We start from the raw sequence: 18485 nt of genomic DNA on the forward strand, positions 1-18485 counted from the left end.
CGTAGTTATGACTAAAATACTTGTCCTGAAACAGACTCTTAACTATAGAGAACAAACTGATGGCTACTGGGGGGAGGTAGGTATCGGGATGGGTTAAACAGGTGATGGGCATTAAGGAGGGTACTTGTGAAGAGCACCGGGTGTACATACAACACCCAGTTGTTACATACAACTTACATACAAAGTGATGACTCACTAAATTCTACACCTGAAACTAATGTTGCACTGTATGTTAACCAGCTGGAATTTAAATTTTTTTTTTAACATTTATTTATTTTTGAGACAGAGAGAGACAGAGCATGAACGGGGGAGGGGCAGAGAGAGAGGGAGACACAGAATCGGAAGCAGTCTCCAGGCTCTGAGCCATCAGCCCAGAGCCTGACGCAGGGCTCGAACTCACGGACTGCGAGATGGTGACCTGAGTTGAAGTCGGACGCTTAACCGACTGAGCCACCCAGGCGCCCCTAACCAGCTGGACTTTAAATAAAAACTTGGAAAAAATACTTGTCTTGAGAAGTCTAGATATATTCAAGAAGACAATAATCTTACAGGAGATTTAGAAATTGATTCAAACTTTTATTTTTTATTTTTTAGAAGTTTATTTATTTTGAAAGAGAGAGTGCATGAGCAGGTAGTGGAGGGGGGAGGAGAGAGAGAGAAAGAAAGAGAGAGAGAGAGAGAGAGAGAGAGAGAGAGAGAGATTCTAAAGTAGGCTCTGCAGTCAGCACAGAGCCCAATGCAGGGCTCGAACTCATGAACCATGAGATCATGACCTGAGCTGAAATCAAGAGTCAGATGCTTAAATGACTGAGCCACCCAGGTTCCCCTCAAACTGTTTACTTCAATCAAATATAACTCTGTGAGTAATCAATTATAAATGGAAATGCAGATTAATATTTAATATTAAAATGTAAGAAATTTTCTGTATGTGTACTTAGTTATATTAATGGTGAAATTTAACTGTCAAGATTTTGTTTTAATAACCAAAATAATCCATATGCATTGTTAATTTAATATAAACAAATTTGAAAATACAAAAAAAGAAAATCTAAAATGGAGCCATCTCTTCTCCTTGCTTTATATTTCAGTAAGGACCACTAAGAATTTTAAGTTATACTAATTTATATGTTTAAAATGTCAGAAATAAGAAGTAAAGAAAATGTAATAATTCCAAATTGAAAACCTGAGCTCATATGCTGAAGATGAGGATGTATAGCAACTTGGCTTATTTATTACAACTAGTAAACAAACAGAAAAAAAGGAAGAATTAGTTGCAGGAATGTGCCACTATCCCTTTTTATCTAGTCCTATTCTCGAGCAAATGCTTTGTTTAAGTTTCCTTCTGCAGGGTGTGATATTAATTAGCCTACTTAGACTACCCCTTGTTAACCTCACTTGAATCTTTCATAAAGGCAGCAGGAGGTCAGAACTTGGAGATTCACTGATTCTCATTGTAAAACCTGTGTTTTTGTTTGTACTGGAGTATTTCTGATGCTTAGTTTTCTCATTATCTGACAGTGACAAAGCAGAGTAGCTTATAAATATATAAATCAATGTCAATCATTTTAAATGGCTTCAAACATTATCATATTCAACAAAATAAATCCAAGTTTCTATTATTGCTTAAATAATCTTTAAGACTCTTTAATAGTTATATGGAGAATACCCATCTATTCAAGATTACTCTGTCCAAGAAATATATGTATGAATTAGATATGCTTATTTTTTTAATCTTTATTTTATAGTTATGTCAGTGGAGTGATCTCATTCTTAGTGATGTTAATAAAAACTGTGATTTCTTTCCCTATTTTATACTAACTCCATCACCAATACTGCAAAAAACAAACATACTAAATATTACATCAATGTGTATGATTCTAAATTCAGTATTAACTCCAATTTTAATATTTACCATGCTCCATCCAGTGATCTATTTATGTATGAACTATCTATCATCTGTTATCATTATCTATGTATCTACCCATATATATATATACATATACATATATATACATATATATGTATATATATGTATACATACATACATATATGTATACATGTATATGTACACATACATACATACATATATATGTATACATATATACATATATATATATCATCTAGCCATTGAAAGGAGATACTTCAAATGAAAAATTCAAATTTCCCCTAATTATTTGTGAATAATAAAATGTTTCTGTTATACCAAACATTGCTTAATGAAATTTTATAAATACCTTTTTTTTTTACTTCTAAAGACCACAGAAACAATGTTAGAGTATTATCAACAATACCATATTTTTTTACACATGGTTAAACTTCAAAGGTTGAGATTGCACATTTGTCTAACTTAATGCATTATCACCAAAACTCTATTTAAGTAAGAAGAGTTTAAAATAAAATCCAACCTGATAAAATTTATATTTAATTTTCAAAGCAAGACATTTTTATTGTAAGCATATTTTTTAATTACTGATTTTTATTTAAAAAATGGTACATTTTTTCTGTTGTGATGACTCCCTTTTGAGAGCATATAGAAAAAAAATTATTAATGGGGTGTTTGGATATTATGATGCCTGATTGGGTCTTATCAACAATCACTATGAACATCAAATATTTTTTTTAAAGAAGAACATATTTTAAGCATACAACCTGCAAAATATTTCTTTAACTCCTTAAAGCATTTTATATTTAAGTCAAAAGTCAGATCTCCAGAATAATCATGCATTCATATGCACACACACCCACACACACCCACACACACACACACGTAATTATGGTTCAGTCACTTTTATATACGGATCAATATTTAGCTCCAGAAAAACTGAATCTGCTATAAGTAGTGTAAATTTAAGAGGAATCATTTCAGAGTTTTTGATAATTTACAAAATCATTTGGTAATTGCTAAAAGAAGAAGAAGAAGAAGAAGAAGAAGAAGAAGAAGAAGAAGAAGAAGCAGCAGCAGAAGCAGAAGCAGCAAATTCCCAGGCACATTCCTCAAATAACACCTAATATCTCAAATGCAAGAAGGGGTTCTTCTCATGATGCTATCATGAAGCTTAAGAGCAGAGGGATTAAAAGTAGGTAAACAAAATTAACATGAAGGATTTGATGGGTAATATCAAACAGTCTAACATACATGTAATTGGACTCCCAGGAGGAGAGAGAGTACGTGTAGGAAAAATTGGGGAGAAAAGGAAAATTTTCTAAGTTTAATGAAAACCAACTCACAGAGGCAAGTAGCTCATCAAAACCCAAGTACAATGAATAGGCACACAATGGTCAACAATATTAATCTTACTTCCCATTCAAAGAACTCTGTACACCTTATTTGATGCATTCATTTCTGTTGTAATTCAAAAATCACATCAGCTTCTCCCATAAACCTATTAAATATATGAGGGAAATTTCCTTTGTTTATCAAGGTAACTATGTCTCCTAAGAGCTCTGCATAGATTTGTCGAGTGAATGAGTATTGATTAGTGATCATGGAAGGGTACAAAAATAACATAGTGAATAAAATGTTAATAAATAGTGATTAATGTAAGTCACAAGAAATATTTGCTGGCTCAAGTGTAGATTATAAATCTCCCATTTCAGTAATCACTTTTTAATAAAAAATATGCAAAGTATTATGACAGTTATAGACTAAATAATGAACTGGATCTAATAAATAGAATGTGCATTCTGGATAATTTCAGGGTAGAGCTCAGAATAATAGAAAGGACAAACGAGATCTAAAAAGCAAAACTATAGGGGCAACAAATACATGTGGCTGGGGTTATGAGGGATGTGCTTCACATTTTGGTTTACTGGTAACTTTCTATATTTTGATTTCAGTGGTGATTATATGATTGCATATATTTGTCAAAATCTATAGAACTGTATACTGTTTTACTATATGTAACTATCTTAATAAGCCTTAGAAAAGTAAAATAAAATGAGGAAACAAAAATCTGTTGTGTTCCTGTAATTGCAACAAGGTTTGAAATGTGTTTTTTTTATTTATCAAGTTAAATACTTTTAACATCATAACACACTTTATTAATAACATATTTTCCAATCTGTACAAAAGATTTTAAAGTTCTTTTGTTATTTATATCTTACTTAAATATCTTATGGACTGAAGATGTGGTCTATGGTTTATGCATGATACATGATAAGTCTGGGTTAATGTTCCATTTTCTGTTTAAATAGAGTGTTTCCTTTCCTATTTATCTGCATAAACTTTATCTCTGTAAAATCAAGCTTGTTAATTATGCTATTAAAACTTGTATATACTTTCTTATTTGTTTTGAATGCTAGGTTAATCAGTTACTGAGAACAATGTATTTAGATAAAGATCTATTATAGGGGATTTTTCATCTTTGCAATTCTGTCAAGTGCACTTTTAGACATTTTGAAGCCAACTAGTCATTTGTAGGCATGTTTAGACTATATTTTAAGTGCATTCATTTTTCATAATTAGTGATTCTGTGTTAGCCTGAAAAATGCTTTTGACATCCTCTAAAAATATCTGTGTTCCAATCTGTAGAAACTATGAATGTTGCCTTATATGGAAAACAAAATGAAAGTTAACAACAACAACAACAACAGCACCCCACAAAGATCCTTGTAGATGCAATAAACTTAAAGATATTGAGATGGGGATATTATCCTAGATTATCTGTATGAGCCATAAATGTAACTGGATGGATCCTTTTGGGTAGGAGGGAGTGGATGATTTGACAAGATGCAGAGGAAATGGTGATGTGAAGACAAAGCAGAGAGAGATTTGAAGATGTTGGCCTTGAAGATTGGAGTGACATGGCCACAAACCAAAGCATCCTGATGGCCACCAGGAGCTCAAAGAGTCCAGGAACTGATGCTTCCTTAGAGCTTCCAGGAGGAGGGCCCTGCTGTCACCTTAATTTCAGTCCAAACTCATTAAAGACTTCTTGCCTCCAGAGCTGTGAGATAATGAATTTCTATAATTTTAAGCCACTAAATCTGTGGTAATTTGGAGGCACTTGTGTGGCTCAGTTGGTTAAGCATCTGTCTTTTGATTCGGCTCAGGTCATGATCTCATGGTTTGTGAGTTCAAGCTCCATATCAGGCTCTGCACTGACAGTGCGGAGCCTGCTTGGAATTCTCTCTCTTTCTCTCTCTCTCTCTCTCTCTCTCTCTCTCTCTCTCTCTCTCTCTGACTGCCTCTGTGCTCTCTTTCTCTCTCTCAAAATAAATAAACTTAAAAAAAATCATTTATTTGTGGTAATTTTATAGTGGAGTCACAGGAAACAAATATGGATACTCTCTTCTTGTCTGCTATTATTTTATCTGATATATTAATTGACTGGGATATTTTTCGACTTTGACTTGTCATTTATTAGTGTTCCTATAATTTTTCTTGGGCCTTTTTCAAAAGTTTACCATTTGGTTTTAATCTAGTTTGGCATCTGTTGTCTTTTAGTTGGCAAATTTATTCTGCTAACATTGAACCTGAATATAAATATTATTTGCACTGTATCTACTGGTATATTTTCTGCTATTAGTCTTAATTAAAAATGTTTTCTTTTATCTTTTTTCCTGCCTTTAAATGAATTAATTCTTTCTTCACTTTTTTTTTTACTATTTAGAATGCCACTTTTCAGTGATTATTTTGAGAATTTTAAAATACAAAAATCATAAAAGCACAAACTTAAACATATTTATTCATTTTTTGTAAAATTAGAATCTTAGAGCATTTTATTTCCAATATTCTCTTTTTAATTCAGATGATTTTTGGTTAATGTTATGGGGGTTTTTTGTTTTCATTTAAAATTATTATTTTTTGTTTGAGTGAAGTTTATACACAATGTTACATTAGTTTCAGATGTACAACAGAGTGATTTGACAAGTTTATACGTTATGCTGTGCTCACCACAGGTGTAGCTACCATCTGTTACTATACAACACTCTTACGATATCATTGACTGCATTCTCTATGTTGTGCCTTTTATTCCCATGACTTACTCATTTCATAACTGAAAACCTGTATCTCCTTCTCATCTTCATCCATTTTGCACATCTCCCATCCCCTGCCCTTCTGGAACCACCAGTTCTCTGTATTTGTATTGTACTTTTTGCTTCTTTATTCTTTTGACTTCTTTTTTTTTTTTTTTTAAGATTCCACATATTAGTGAAATCATATGGTGTATGTCTTTCTCAGTCTCACTTATTTCATTTAGCATAATATTCTCTAGGCCAATCTATGGACCTTTACTTTTGTAAGAAAAAGAAATTAGAAATAACAATTTTGGTAAAGAAATTAAACTGTCACTATTTGCAGATGACATGACACTATAAATAACAAAACCCTAAAGACTCCACCAAAAACCCTCTAGAAGTAATAAGTGAATTTAGTGAACTTACAGGATACAAAATTAATACTCAGAAATCAGTAGCATTTCTATACACTAATACTAAAGTAGCAGAAAGAGAAATTAAGAAGACAATTCCAGTTACAATTGCACCAAAAAGAATAAAATACCCGTGAATGAACTTAGCCAAAGAGGTGAAAGAACTGTGCTCTGAAAAGTATAAAACACTGATGAGAGAAATTGAAAATGGTCATTGTTGTTTTTGCTGATTACTAGTCATTCAAATTTTTAAAATGCATTTTTATTTTAAGCAATCAATTTAACTGTTTTACACTTTTTTCTTGCATATCAAACCTTCTTATATTATCATTTCTTTTGGATTTCAGAACTTCTTCCTGAAATACATCTTTTAGCAGTTTTCTTACTAAGGGTTTATTTGTATTAAGTCCTTTTTATTGGATGGAAATTTGTTTGTAAGGGAAAAAACATTTAGTTGAATGGTAAAAAGTAAATGCATGAATGTAAGTTGAAATTTACTTTTTTTCAAACAGCTAATATTAAATTACTCTACTGTTTTCTATCATTGCTGATGACAATTCAAATATTAGCTTAAGTGCAGTTCTTTGCAGATAATAACATTTGAGTCAATTTTTATGATTTTCTCCTTATCTATGGTATTCCTTGCCTCTACAAATATAGATTTGTTTGCTTGTTTACTCTTTGGAATATTCAGAAATTATTCTTTCTTCTCCCCAAACTGTTTCTAGCTTTTTTTTTTATCTCTATGCTAATTTTTTAAATGTTTGTTTATTTTTGAGAGAGAGAGAGAGAGAGAGAGAGAGAGAGAGTGAGTATGAGCAGGGGAGGGGCAGAGAGAGAGGGAGACACAGTATTGGAAGCAGACTCCAGGTTCTGAGCTGTCAGCACGGAGCCCAATGGGCTCAAACTCATGAAGTATGAGACCATAACCTGAGCGGAAGTCGGATGCTTAACCCACTGAACCACCCAGGCATCCCTCTCTATAGGTAATTTTAGATCCAGGTTAATATTTTCTTTTGTCTTACATATTATTCCTATTGTAACAGCTTTCCTGAATATTTACATTATTGATTTTCAGTTATGTCATCCTCAACCTACTTATATATTTCAAGATTGAAGATTCTATTTCTTGTCATTTTTTACCCTAATTCTGGGTTCTTTTTTCTAATTCACCTGACAAATTGTTAAATGGACTCTAAGCATTTCCCTGAATAACCATAATGATTGTTACCAACTGTGAAACCTGAAAATATTTCACAGTACCAGCTGAATGCTAACTTATGTAGAACTCTTGGATTAGTCAATAACTCTCACATGTCAAGATTCAGATTCAATGCATCATCCACATGTTTTTATGGTTATTATTCACGAGAGGAAGTTATGAGAGGGAGGAGTCATAAATGTGTGTCCAGCTTGTCATCTCCACAGAATATCTATCTGGTCCTTCAGTGGAAGGGAGAATATTTATTATTTATTTTATTTTTAATTTTGAGGTTCTATGGAGTTTTAACATTATGTAGACTATCTGCATTGATCTTTGATTAGTATTTAATTCTACTTAACTAATAGCCTCTTTTAATTTGGTGGGTTTTTTTTTTTCTTAATGTGGGCCGAACTCCAGACAAACATGTACTATATCCAGAAAAGATACTTCAACACTAACTGATGCAATCTGGGTCAAATTCCCATGTTTAGGGCATCAGTGTGGATGCTTCTCATTTTAGTAAGTTAGTAGGAGCATTTAAATATGCACAGTTGGCACTCTGAAGTTTTTCTTGCCCATAAGGGAACATAAGTGGCAACATAAGTGGCAAAATAGCATAATTAGAAACTTTTCGAAAAATTTTCAAGTGTGTGTATAGAAACCTTTTATTAAAGAATAAGTCACACACAGCGATTACTTGTGGTGTTAGTTTTTCCCTGGTTGACTATGAAAGTCAAGTCAGTTGGTAAAGCATGAAGAGAAAAAAAAGACACTATTTTGCCACTTAGGCAAACTTCTGAAAGATTTTGGGTCACCTTAGGTATGAGTTGAGATTTAATTAATTTAACTTTAGTGGACATTTATTAGGTGATCATTTTGTCCACAACATTATTTTACTGTGAAATGAAACCATATCCATCCTGAGAAGTTATTTTCTATATATAAAACAACCAAATGCATGTGGCTTTAAGGAGAGATTTTTCAATAGTAATTTTTAACGATAGATAATTATGCACATGTACATACACAAATAGGTTGTGGTAGATGGCATCTAAAGTGGCCCCCACGGGTCTCTGCCTCCTGGTATTCACGCCCTTCAGTATTCCCTTCCGTTAGACTGTGAGCTAACCACCTATCTCTCTTCTAAGGAACTAAATATGATAAAAGTGATTGAATGTCACCTTTGAGATTAGACTGCAAAAAGACTGCAACCTTCGTCTTGTTTGTCTCCTCTCCTGCCCTGTCTCTGCTCTGTTTCTATGTCTCTTCCTTTCTTTTAGTGAATGGTAGAGACACCGAGTTAGGGGCATCTAACTAAACTATACTCAGTTTATGGGCTCACAGAATCTCTGAAATAATAAATGTATATTTTTTTAAGCAACAAAGCTATGGGGTAATTTGTTATGAGGTAATGGATGATTAATAACTATTTGATAAAGCATGCATTAAAAATTAACTTACTATAAATTCGTTCTTATTAATACTAATTTTTAGCCATTACTATATTTGTGTGAATCATCTTTGATCCTCAAAATCTTGAAATATTATTTTACTGTTTATAGCTATTAGTAACAACATGTTATGATGGAATATATCCCAGCTTGGTTTGGAAACAATATCAAAGAGTTTGCTTACAAGGAAGAATAAATTATTTCCTCCCACTTTCATTAATTTTAATTAGTCATTTGGCCAAGAATTAATGTAGATATATTTTGGCTACAATTTGCTTATTTTATTGTGAAGATGCTATGGGGATTTCTGGGATTATGCATTTCATTCATAGATCCAAATTGCTTCGTATAATTAGTTACTTTCTCTTCCTACAAGGTATTTATCAAAATTTTGTTTTTCAACAAGTTCTGCTTTGATATCATTGGGGTAATATAAGTTTAATTATAATAAATATATTATAAGCATCTAAAATCAAAGGATAATAAGGATTTTATGATCTACATATTGATATTCATAAAATAATGATTTCATGATCTACATATTGATATTGTGTTCTTTGAAACCAAATTAAAAACAAAAGTAATTTAGTTTCATAATTGATGTTTGCACAAAAGCAGTACTAAATGCATTATACACCGTATAGCAATATAGTCTGGTAGACTCTAGCTAATTCAAATGAGAAACAACAAAGCACAGGCTTGATGCAGAAAGTAAACTTATTAGCAATTCAATTGTACTATAGCCTCAAAAAAATCTAGTAACTAGCTGAACAACATTAAAAAATAGAAGAGTAAAAGAATGTAAGCATTGACTGATAGAGCAGAGCTTATATCCAGACCAAAATGAGTTGGAATATATTAGGAAGATGAGCAGGTATGAGGACTGAAGGTATATTTTGAGTGACTATAATATGATGTCAATCAAAACATTATGTTCTTGTGTGATGATAAGTTTTGTAGGTATGCAGCCTGCATACATCTTTGGCTATCTTTAGTAGCAAGAGCTGCTTTTATTCAAAATGTCTAGAATGACTGAATCAGATGGTTTATGAACTGGAAGGGGAGAGATTGTTGTCTTTGGTAGAGGTGAGTAGTCTCAGATTTGGTAAGACCTTTACACTTCCTTCTGGGAAGAATGATAAGATTTCTCAATTGGCAACTCCATAGAATCCTAGTATACAACAGTGGGAGTGAGAAGCTCTGAGGGCAGTGACCACATAGAAGGCATAGATTAGACAATAGGTCAGTTATTTATTTAGCTATATACTATAATTTTGATATAAATATTGTACACAAAACGTGTAACATTTTTAAGACACAAATTTTAAGAGGCATCATTGATTTCAGAAGTGTCTGAAATCACTGTTAAAGCTACTAATAACTCTACTAGTAACTAGTAAAAATAATGTAATAAATATCCTTTAAAAGGAGAAACATAAAAATAACATATTCACACTTAAAAAAAAGACCTATCTGTTTGAAAACTGGGAAAGTACATTTATTCAAAATCATACAGTATAGTTTATCTATACTTAATTTTACACTATTCAGAAGGAATTGCATTTAAAAAAACATTTATTTAAATTCAAATTAGTTAACATACGGTATAGTATTGGCTTCAGGAGTAGAGCCCAGTGATTCATCACTTACATATAACACCCAGGGCTCCTTCCCAACAAGTGCCCTCCTTAATGCTCATCACCATTTAGCCCAACCCCCCACCCACCTCTCCTCCAGCAACCCTCAGTTTTTTCTCTGTATTTAAGAGTCTCTTATGGTTTGCCTCTCTCTCCATTTTTATCTTAGTTTTCCTTCTATGTTCATCTGTTTTGTTTCTTAAATTCCACCTATGAGTGAAATCATACAATATTTGTCTTTCTCTCACTGACTTATTTCGCTCAGCATAATGCACTCTAGTTTCATCCATGTTGCTGCAATGGGGTCAGAAGACAAGAAGGAATCACATTTTGATTGGGTTAATTCAACATGCATTACAAACAGGATTTTGCATTGAATTTAGTTGATGCAAGTTCTATTAGAATTTGTCTGTGTTTATTTATCTTATTTTAATATTCTTTAAAATTCAAATTTTCACTGTACTTCAGAAGACTTTGCATATGTCGAAAGAATATTTTTTCTGTTGTATTTCTTTACTAATTTCCATGATGTCTGCATGAAAGACAGACATTATATCGAGCACAATAAAACCTGGCTCACAATTCAAGGGAAAAAAGTTTCCAAGAGAAGATGAAAGACTCCATATAAATTGAGGGCACAAAGTGACAACAAATAAAACTGAAAATGTTACCCAGGCCACTACTCACAGCTCCACCTAAATAAACACATTCTTCCTTCATGCTTAAATTCTGACAACAATAAACACTTTTTAATGTGATGTTCAATTATAGGGAGAAATATAAATACATAAAAGTATTTTTGGTATCAGAGGAACATCACAGCATAATATTGATCACTACAACTTTCTAGTCTCCTAGTCTTCTATATTCTGTACTTCTTCCATAACTGTGGCAGGTCACCAAATATTTATTGACCTATTTTGTATAAGACAGCCCACTTGTTGCCTGGATGATACTAACTGCATTATCACATTTATAAGAAGAAACAGATTCAATCACATAATTCCCACTCTCAAAATTCCAGTGTTCCCACTCTCAAAATTCCAGTGGTGGCCACAGAATGAGTGAATTCCTTACCATGAAAAACAGATTTTCCACTTCTGTGTTCATCCACCATCAATGCGTATCTATGTTTGTTCAATTTTGGTAAAATCTGGAACAAACACAGTTCACAGAGCTTGTCTCACAGTATCTATTCCTTTTTTTTTTAAATATGAAATTTATTGTCAAATTGGTTTCCATACAACACCCAGTGCTCATCCCAACAGGTGCCCTCCTCAATACCCATCACCCTCCCTCTCCTCCCTCCCACTCCCCATCAACCCTCAGATTGTTCTCAGTTTTTAAGGGTCTTTTATGGTTTGGATCCCTCCCTCCCTAACTTTTTTTTTCCTTCCCCTCCCCCATCGTCTTCTGTTAAGTTTCTCAGGATCCACACAGGAGTAAAATCATATGGTATCTGTATTTCTCTGTATGACTTACTTCACTTAGTATAAAACTCTCCATTTCCATCCATGTTGCTACAAAAGCCCATATTTCATTCTTTCTTATTGCCAGGTAGTATTCCATTGTGTATATAAACCACAATTTCTTTATCCGTTCATCAGTTGATGGACATTTAGGCTCTTTCCATAATTTGGCTATTGTTGAAAGTGTTGCTATAAACACTGGGGTACAAGAGCCCTGTGCATCAGCACTCCTGTATCCCTTGGGTCAATTCCTAGCAGTGTTATTGCTGGGTCATAGGGTAGATCTATTTTTAATTTTCTGAGGAACCTCCACACTGTTTTCCAGAGTGGCTGCAACAGTTTGCATTCCCACCAACAGTGCAAGAGGGTTCCTGTTTCTCCACATCCTCACCAGCATCTATAGTCTCCTGATTTGTTCATTTTAGCCACTCGGACTGGCATGAGGTGGTATCTGAGTGTGGTTTTGATTTATATTTCCCTGATGAGGAGCGACGTTGAGCGTCGTTTCATGTGCCTGTTGGCCATCTGGATGTCTTCTTTAGAGAAGTGTCTATTCATGTTTTGTGCCCATTTCTCCACAGTATCTATTTCTATGTTGCTTTGCAATCTGATCCTATCTATAACAATTTCACTTTTGTCAAAACTGTGCAACTTAAAATAGAAAAAAGATTAAATACTTCAAAAGCTATCATAACTATTAAGTCCTATATGGTTTGTTGTCCTGAGATTTTTTTTTTAACCAGATGAGGATCAAAAGTAAAAATGTAAGAACACCTGTTGAATAGTTTTTCTTTCGACACTCAGTCCAGAAGCCAATTCCTTTGAAAAATAAATAACCCTCTATCACTTTGAGCTTATTAAAGTCAATTAATAACTTCTGGTCCTAAGAAAAGATGGCAGAGATTCGTTTTTCCTTTTTCCTCCCCTCTATATACAATTAAACACACTAGAAATAATCTAACACAACCATAAAAGGACCCTGAAGGTTGAAAAGATGGAGACGAACTAGGTAGAGACATCAAGACTTAAAGAGAAATGCAAGGGTAATTCTAGGTTGGGTGGACGTATGCTGTACAAATTAGAAATGCCAACACACACACACACACACACATCCACAGAGACACAGACAGAGAGAGACAAAGAGAGCGAGAGAGAGGAAGGGAGAGAGAAAGAGATGGAGAAATTAAAGAAAAAAGAAAAAAAAGAGTATGGTTTATCTGGCTAGAGAACTAGGAAAGGTACATCTCAGCTGAACTTAGGGAGAAGACCCATTCTCTGTGAAAACAATAGATCCAACGTACCTGCAGCAATGTGATCAACAGAGCTCAGGGGACAAAATCATTCTTTGTTCTACAGCTTCTGGTTGCAGTGACACAATCTTCCCATGGAAGAAGCAACAGCAGCACCTGGACAGGCCAATCCACTCCATCACATCAGAAAAGGTAGAAGACAGGCCTCTGTGCATGACTCAAACTATATTAAAAAGCTATAGTAATCAGAAGTTTTTGGGTCGCTCAGTCAGTTAAGCGTCTGACTTTGGTTCAGGTCATGATCTCATGGTTCATGAGTTTGAGCCCTGTGTTGGACTCTGTGCTGACAGTTCAGAGCCTGGATACTGCTTTGGATTCTGTGTCTCCCTCTCTCTCTGACCCTCCCCCACTTACACTCTGTCTCTCTTTGTCTCAAAAATAAATAAACATTAAAAAAATTCCAAAAAAACTATAATAATCAAAACAATATGACAGTGGTATAAAAACAGATACATAAATCAATAGAATAGAATAGAGACCCCAGAAATAAACCCCCAAATGTATGGTTAATTAATTTATAACAAAGGAATGAAAAATATACAATGGTAAAAGGACAGTTTCTTCAATAAATGGGTTGGAAAAACTGGGCTTCAATATGCAAAAGAATGAAGCTGTACCATTATCTTAAACTATAAGTAAATAATAACTCCAAATGAATTAAAGACTTAATTGTAAGACCTGAAACAATAAAACTCCTTGAAGACAACTAAGGCAATAAGATCCTTAACATTGCTCATGGCCCTAAGTTTTAAAAATTTGCCCCTGAAAGCAAAAATTAAAAAAAAGAAAAAGTTGGACTACTTCAATTTTTTTTTTAATTTTTTAAAATCTTTATTTATTTTTGAGAGAGAGACTTTGAGCAGGGAGAAGCAGAGAGAGAAGGAGACACAGAATCTGAAGCACACTCTAGGCTCTGAGCTGTCAGCACAGAGCCTGATGTAGAGCTCGAACTCACAAACAGTGGGATCATGACCTGAGCCAAAGTTAGATGCTCAACCGACAGCATCTAATTTGGTTTTAATTTAACCAAATTAAAAATAGCATAATTTGGTTTTAATTTAACCAAATTAAAAATTTGGGAAGCAAAGGAAATCATCAGTAAAATGAAAAGGCAACCTACAGAATGGGAGAAAATACTTGCAAATCATGTATATGAAAAAAGGTCAATATTCAAAATGTATAAAGAATGCATACAGTTCAGTAGCCAGAAAAAAAAAAAAAGATCTGATTAAAACATGGGTAGAAGATCTAAATAGAAATTTTCCAAAGAAGACATATAAATGTCCAAGGGATATAGGAAAAGGTGTTTAACATCGTCATTCATCCGGAAAAGGCAAATCAAAACCACAATGAAATATGACCTCACACCTATTAGAATGACTATCTTTTTGATAGGAAATAAATGTTGGCAAAGATATGAAGAGAAGAGAACCTTTGTGCACTGTTGGTGAGAGTATAAATTGGTATGGCCACTATGGAAAACAGTATGGATGTTCTTCAAAAAATTAAAAATAGAACTACCATATGATCTAGCAATTCACTTCTGGGTATTCATCTGAAGACAATGAAAACATTAATTCAAGAAGATATATGCACCCTCATGTTTATTGTAGTTGCAACATTATTTGTAATATCCAATATATGGAAACAAGCTAAATGTTCATCAATGAATAAATGGATGAATACAATATAGTATACACACACACACACACACACACACACATATATATGCAATGAATATATGTGTATATATATATGGAATATTATTCAGTGGAATATTATTCAGCCATAAAAGGAATGAAATCTTGCCATTTGTGATAGCAGGGACCTTGAGGGCAGTATGTTAAGTAAATAAGTTAGAGAAAGGCAACTACCATATGAACTTACTTATGTATAGATTCTAAAATAGAAAAAAGAAAAACAAGCTCATAGGTACAGAGAACAGTGGTTGTCAGCAGCAGGGGCAATGAGGTGGTAGTAAACAAAATCAGTGAAAGGGGTCACAAAGAACAAGCTTCTAGTTATAAACTAAATAAGTCATGGGGATATGAGATACAGCCTGGCAACTATAGTTGGTAATACAGTATTGCATAGCTGAAAGTTGCAAAGAATATAATCTGAAAAGTTCTCATCACAAGAAAGAAATTCTTATCTGCTTATGATGGTGCATAAGTCTAGTTAACTAGACTTATTGTGATTATTTCATAATATATGCAAATATCAAAATGTTATTTTGTGTACCTGAAACTAATATAAGGTTGTATGTCCATTATACCTCAATTTAAAAGAGAGAAAACTATGGAAATAAAAAAGAAAATATAATATATATATACATGTATATATATATATTATATTCTACACATATACATATATTTATATATATTATATTCTACATATATATACACACATATTTATATATATTATATACACATATATATTATATATATAAATACATACATATATGTATATATATTATATATATACATATAATAATATAATATATATAATATATAATAATAATATATATATATTATATATATGCGTAAAATCCTAAGCAGGTTCCATGCCATCAGCACATAGACTGATGCGGAGCTTGAATTCACAAACCATGAGATCTGATTTGAACCAAAATCAAGAGTCAGACACTTAACCAACTGAGCCACTCAGGCACCCTATTTGTTTTTAATTGCTAGAGCTAGAGCTAGGAATGGGGGAGGAAGTGGATGCACTTAAGAAAAGATAACATGAGGGATCTTTTATGGTGATGGAATTATTTTCTGTGGTGGTGGATACACAAATGTAAAGATGTAATAAAATTACTCAGAATTAAATACATACATCTGTTCTTGTGCACACACCCTTAGAAAAGTACTTGTAAAACTGCAGAAATGTGAACAAGATCAATGTCAGTTTCCTAATTGTTATATTCTCTTATCATTTGCAAGAACTTATCATCAAAGGTATTTGAAAAACTGTACATGGGATCTCTCCATATTAATTTTTGCAACACCCCGTGGATCTTCAGTTATTTCAGAGTAAAATGATTAATTAAACATAGAGAAGTTGATGGGGCACCTGGGTGGCTCAGTTGGTTGGGCATTCCATCCTGGAATCAAGCCATGATCTCTTACAGTTCATGAAGTCTAGCCCCACATTGGGCCCTCTGCTATCAGCACAGAGCCTGTTTCTGAACCTTCGTTTCCCTCTCTATCCTTCACGAGAGCTGTCCCTTTATCAAGAAGAAATACACATTAAAAAAATAAATACATACATACATACACAGACACACACACACACACACACATACATACATACAATGGACCTTCAAATGTCTCATATCTTTTAGTAACATGTGGATATTCTTAGTCACAGCAGTGCCTCATGCATCTGATAACAAAGACTGGTGTGAAGCATCCAAATAAGACTTGGGATGATAAAGCTTTCTTAGAAAAAAAGATACTTGAGATGTAGATTGAAAGAGAAGGTATTCAAGTGAATAACGAAAGCAAGGTGATTGAGGTCAGTCCAGGCATAAGAAATAACTTGAAGAAAACCACACAGGCACAAAAGTGCACTTACTGAGGGAAGAGTAAGAAGCCAGTTTTGTCCATAAATGATTGAGCAAAATAGAAGAGATAAATAAAGAGGAGTTAAAATAGGAATTGGTTACATAGAATGTTTGGAATTAACAAAAAAAAGATGTTTGAGCTTCATCCTTGAAAGCCCTGAAGAGCCACTGAACAACTTTAATGAGGAAACAGTGTGATTGGAATTACATTTTGGAAAAAAGTATGGATGATGATACTAAAATGGTTTAGAATAGAAATTGGAAGGTTAGAAAAGAAGCTATTGCTCATAACACTTTGCCTAGACCAAAGTGAGTCAGTGGAGATAGGGAGTCAGAAATGGGAAATAGGGAAAATGATAAAATGGGATCTAGAAAGAAGAGAAAGACTGTACATTGTAGGACTTAGAATATAATCCAAAGGAAGAAGGGAGCATGCTAACAGCACCAAGCGTCCTGCAGCACAGAGTGAAGAAAAATTGTAAAAAGAAAAGCTGCCAGGAGAAAAACTGCAAACATTAAACAGCAGGAGGCAGTGACAAGCCATGCCTTCCAGAGATAACCCCTGCATTTATGTACAATTAATTTAGTTTACTTGATTATAATGTAAATATTGTTTTCAAATACTTTTGTTTCATATTCTAAGAGTCCACATCAGGCTTCAGCAGCAATGGGACTATCTAATTCTGGATGGAACCCCTTGTTCCATAGTCTTTGGCTTAAAACATAGACATAAATATCCCTCAATAATCTGATCTTCCTGAAGGAAATGACTCTGCTCTGGGCCTTAAAGAATTCTTTTTGCTGTTGTAATTCTCATAAATCTACTACATTTTTTGAAAATACCTGTTTCTCCCACAAAATTGACCATTTTCCCCACTTAGGATCTGAGATACAGAAACCTATTCAAATTCGTTGTGATGTTCCCAGAGATACATTAGCCATTCAGTAATAATCTTTGTTACCAAGCAGAATTACTTGATTAACAAAAGATTGATTTCTACACCATAAGTATAAATGCTTCTAAGATGAAAATATTATATTTTCTATATCCTGTGTACAATTTAGCACATAGAAGGATTAATGAATTGAAGATACAGAGATCAACATTATATTTCTTTTATTGAAAAAGTAATGTACTGGAATTTCATGTACTTTTTTTTTTTTCAACGTTTTTTATTTTTTATTTTTGGGACAGAGAGAGACATGCATGAACGGGGGAGGGGCAGAGAGAGACAGAGACACAGAATCGGAAACAGGCTCCAGGCTCCGAGCCATCAGCCCAGAGCCTGACGCGCGGCTCGAACTCACGGACCGCGAGATCGTGACCTGGCTGAAGTCGGACGCTTAACCGACTGCGCCACCCAGGCGCCGCTTTCATGTACTTTTAAAAATAGTTAAAGAACTTAGATATGCTTTACCTGTAGACTGTTGAAGAACAGTATATAATAAACAACTGTATAATACATGTAGAA

This window comes from Panthera tigris, chromosome B1, assembly GCF_018350195.1.
Source record: "Panthera tigris isolate Pti1 chromosome B1, P.tigris_Pti1_mat1.1, whole genome shotgun sequence".
NCBI classification, from domain to species: Eukaryota; Metazoa; Chordata; class Mammalia; order Carnivora; family Felidae; genus Panthera; species Panthera tigris.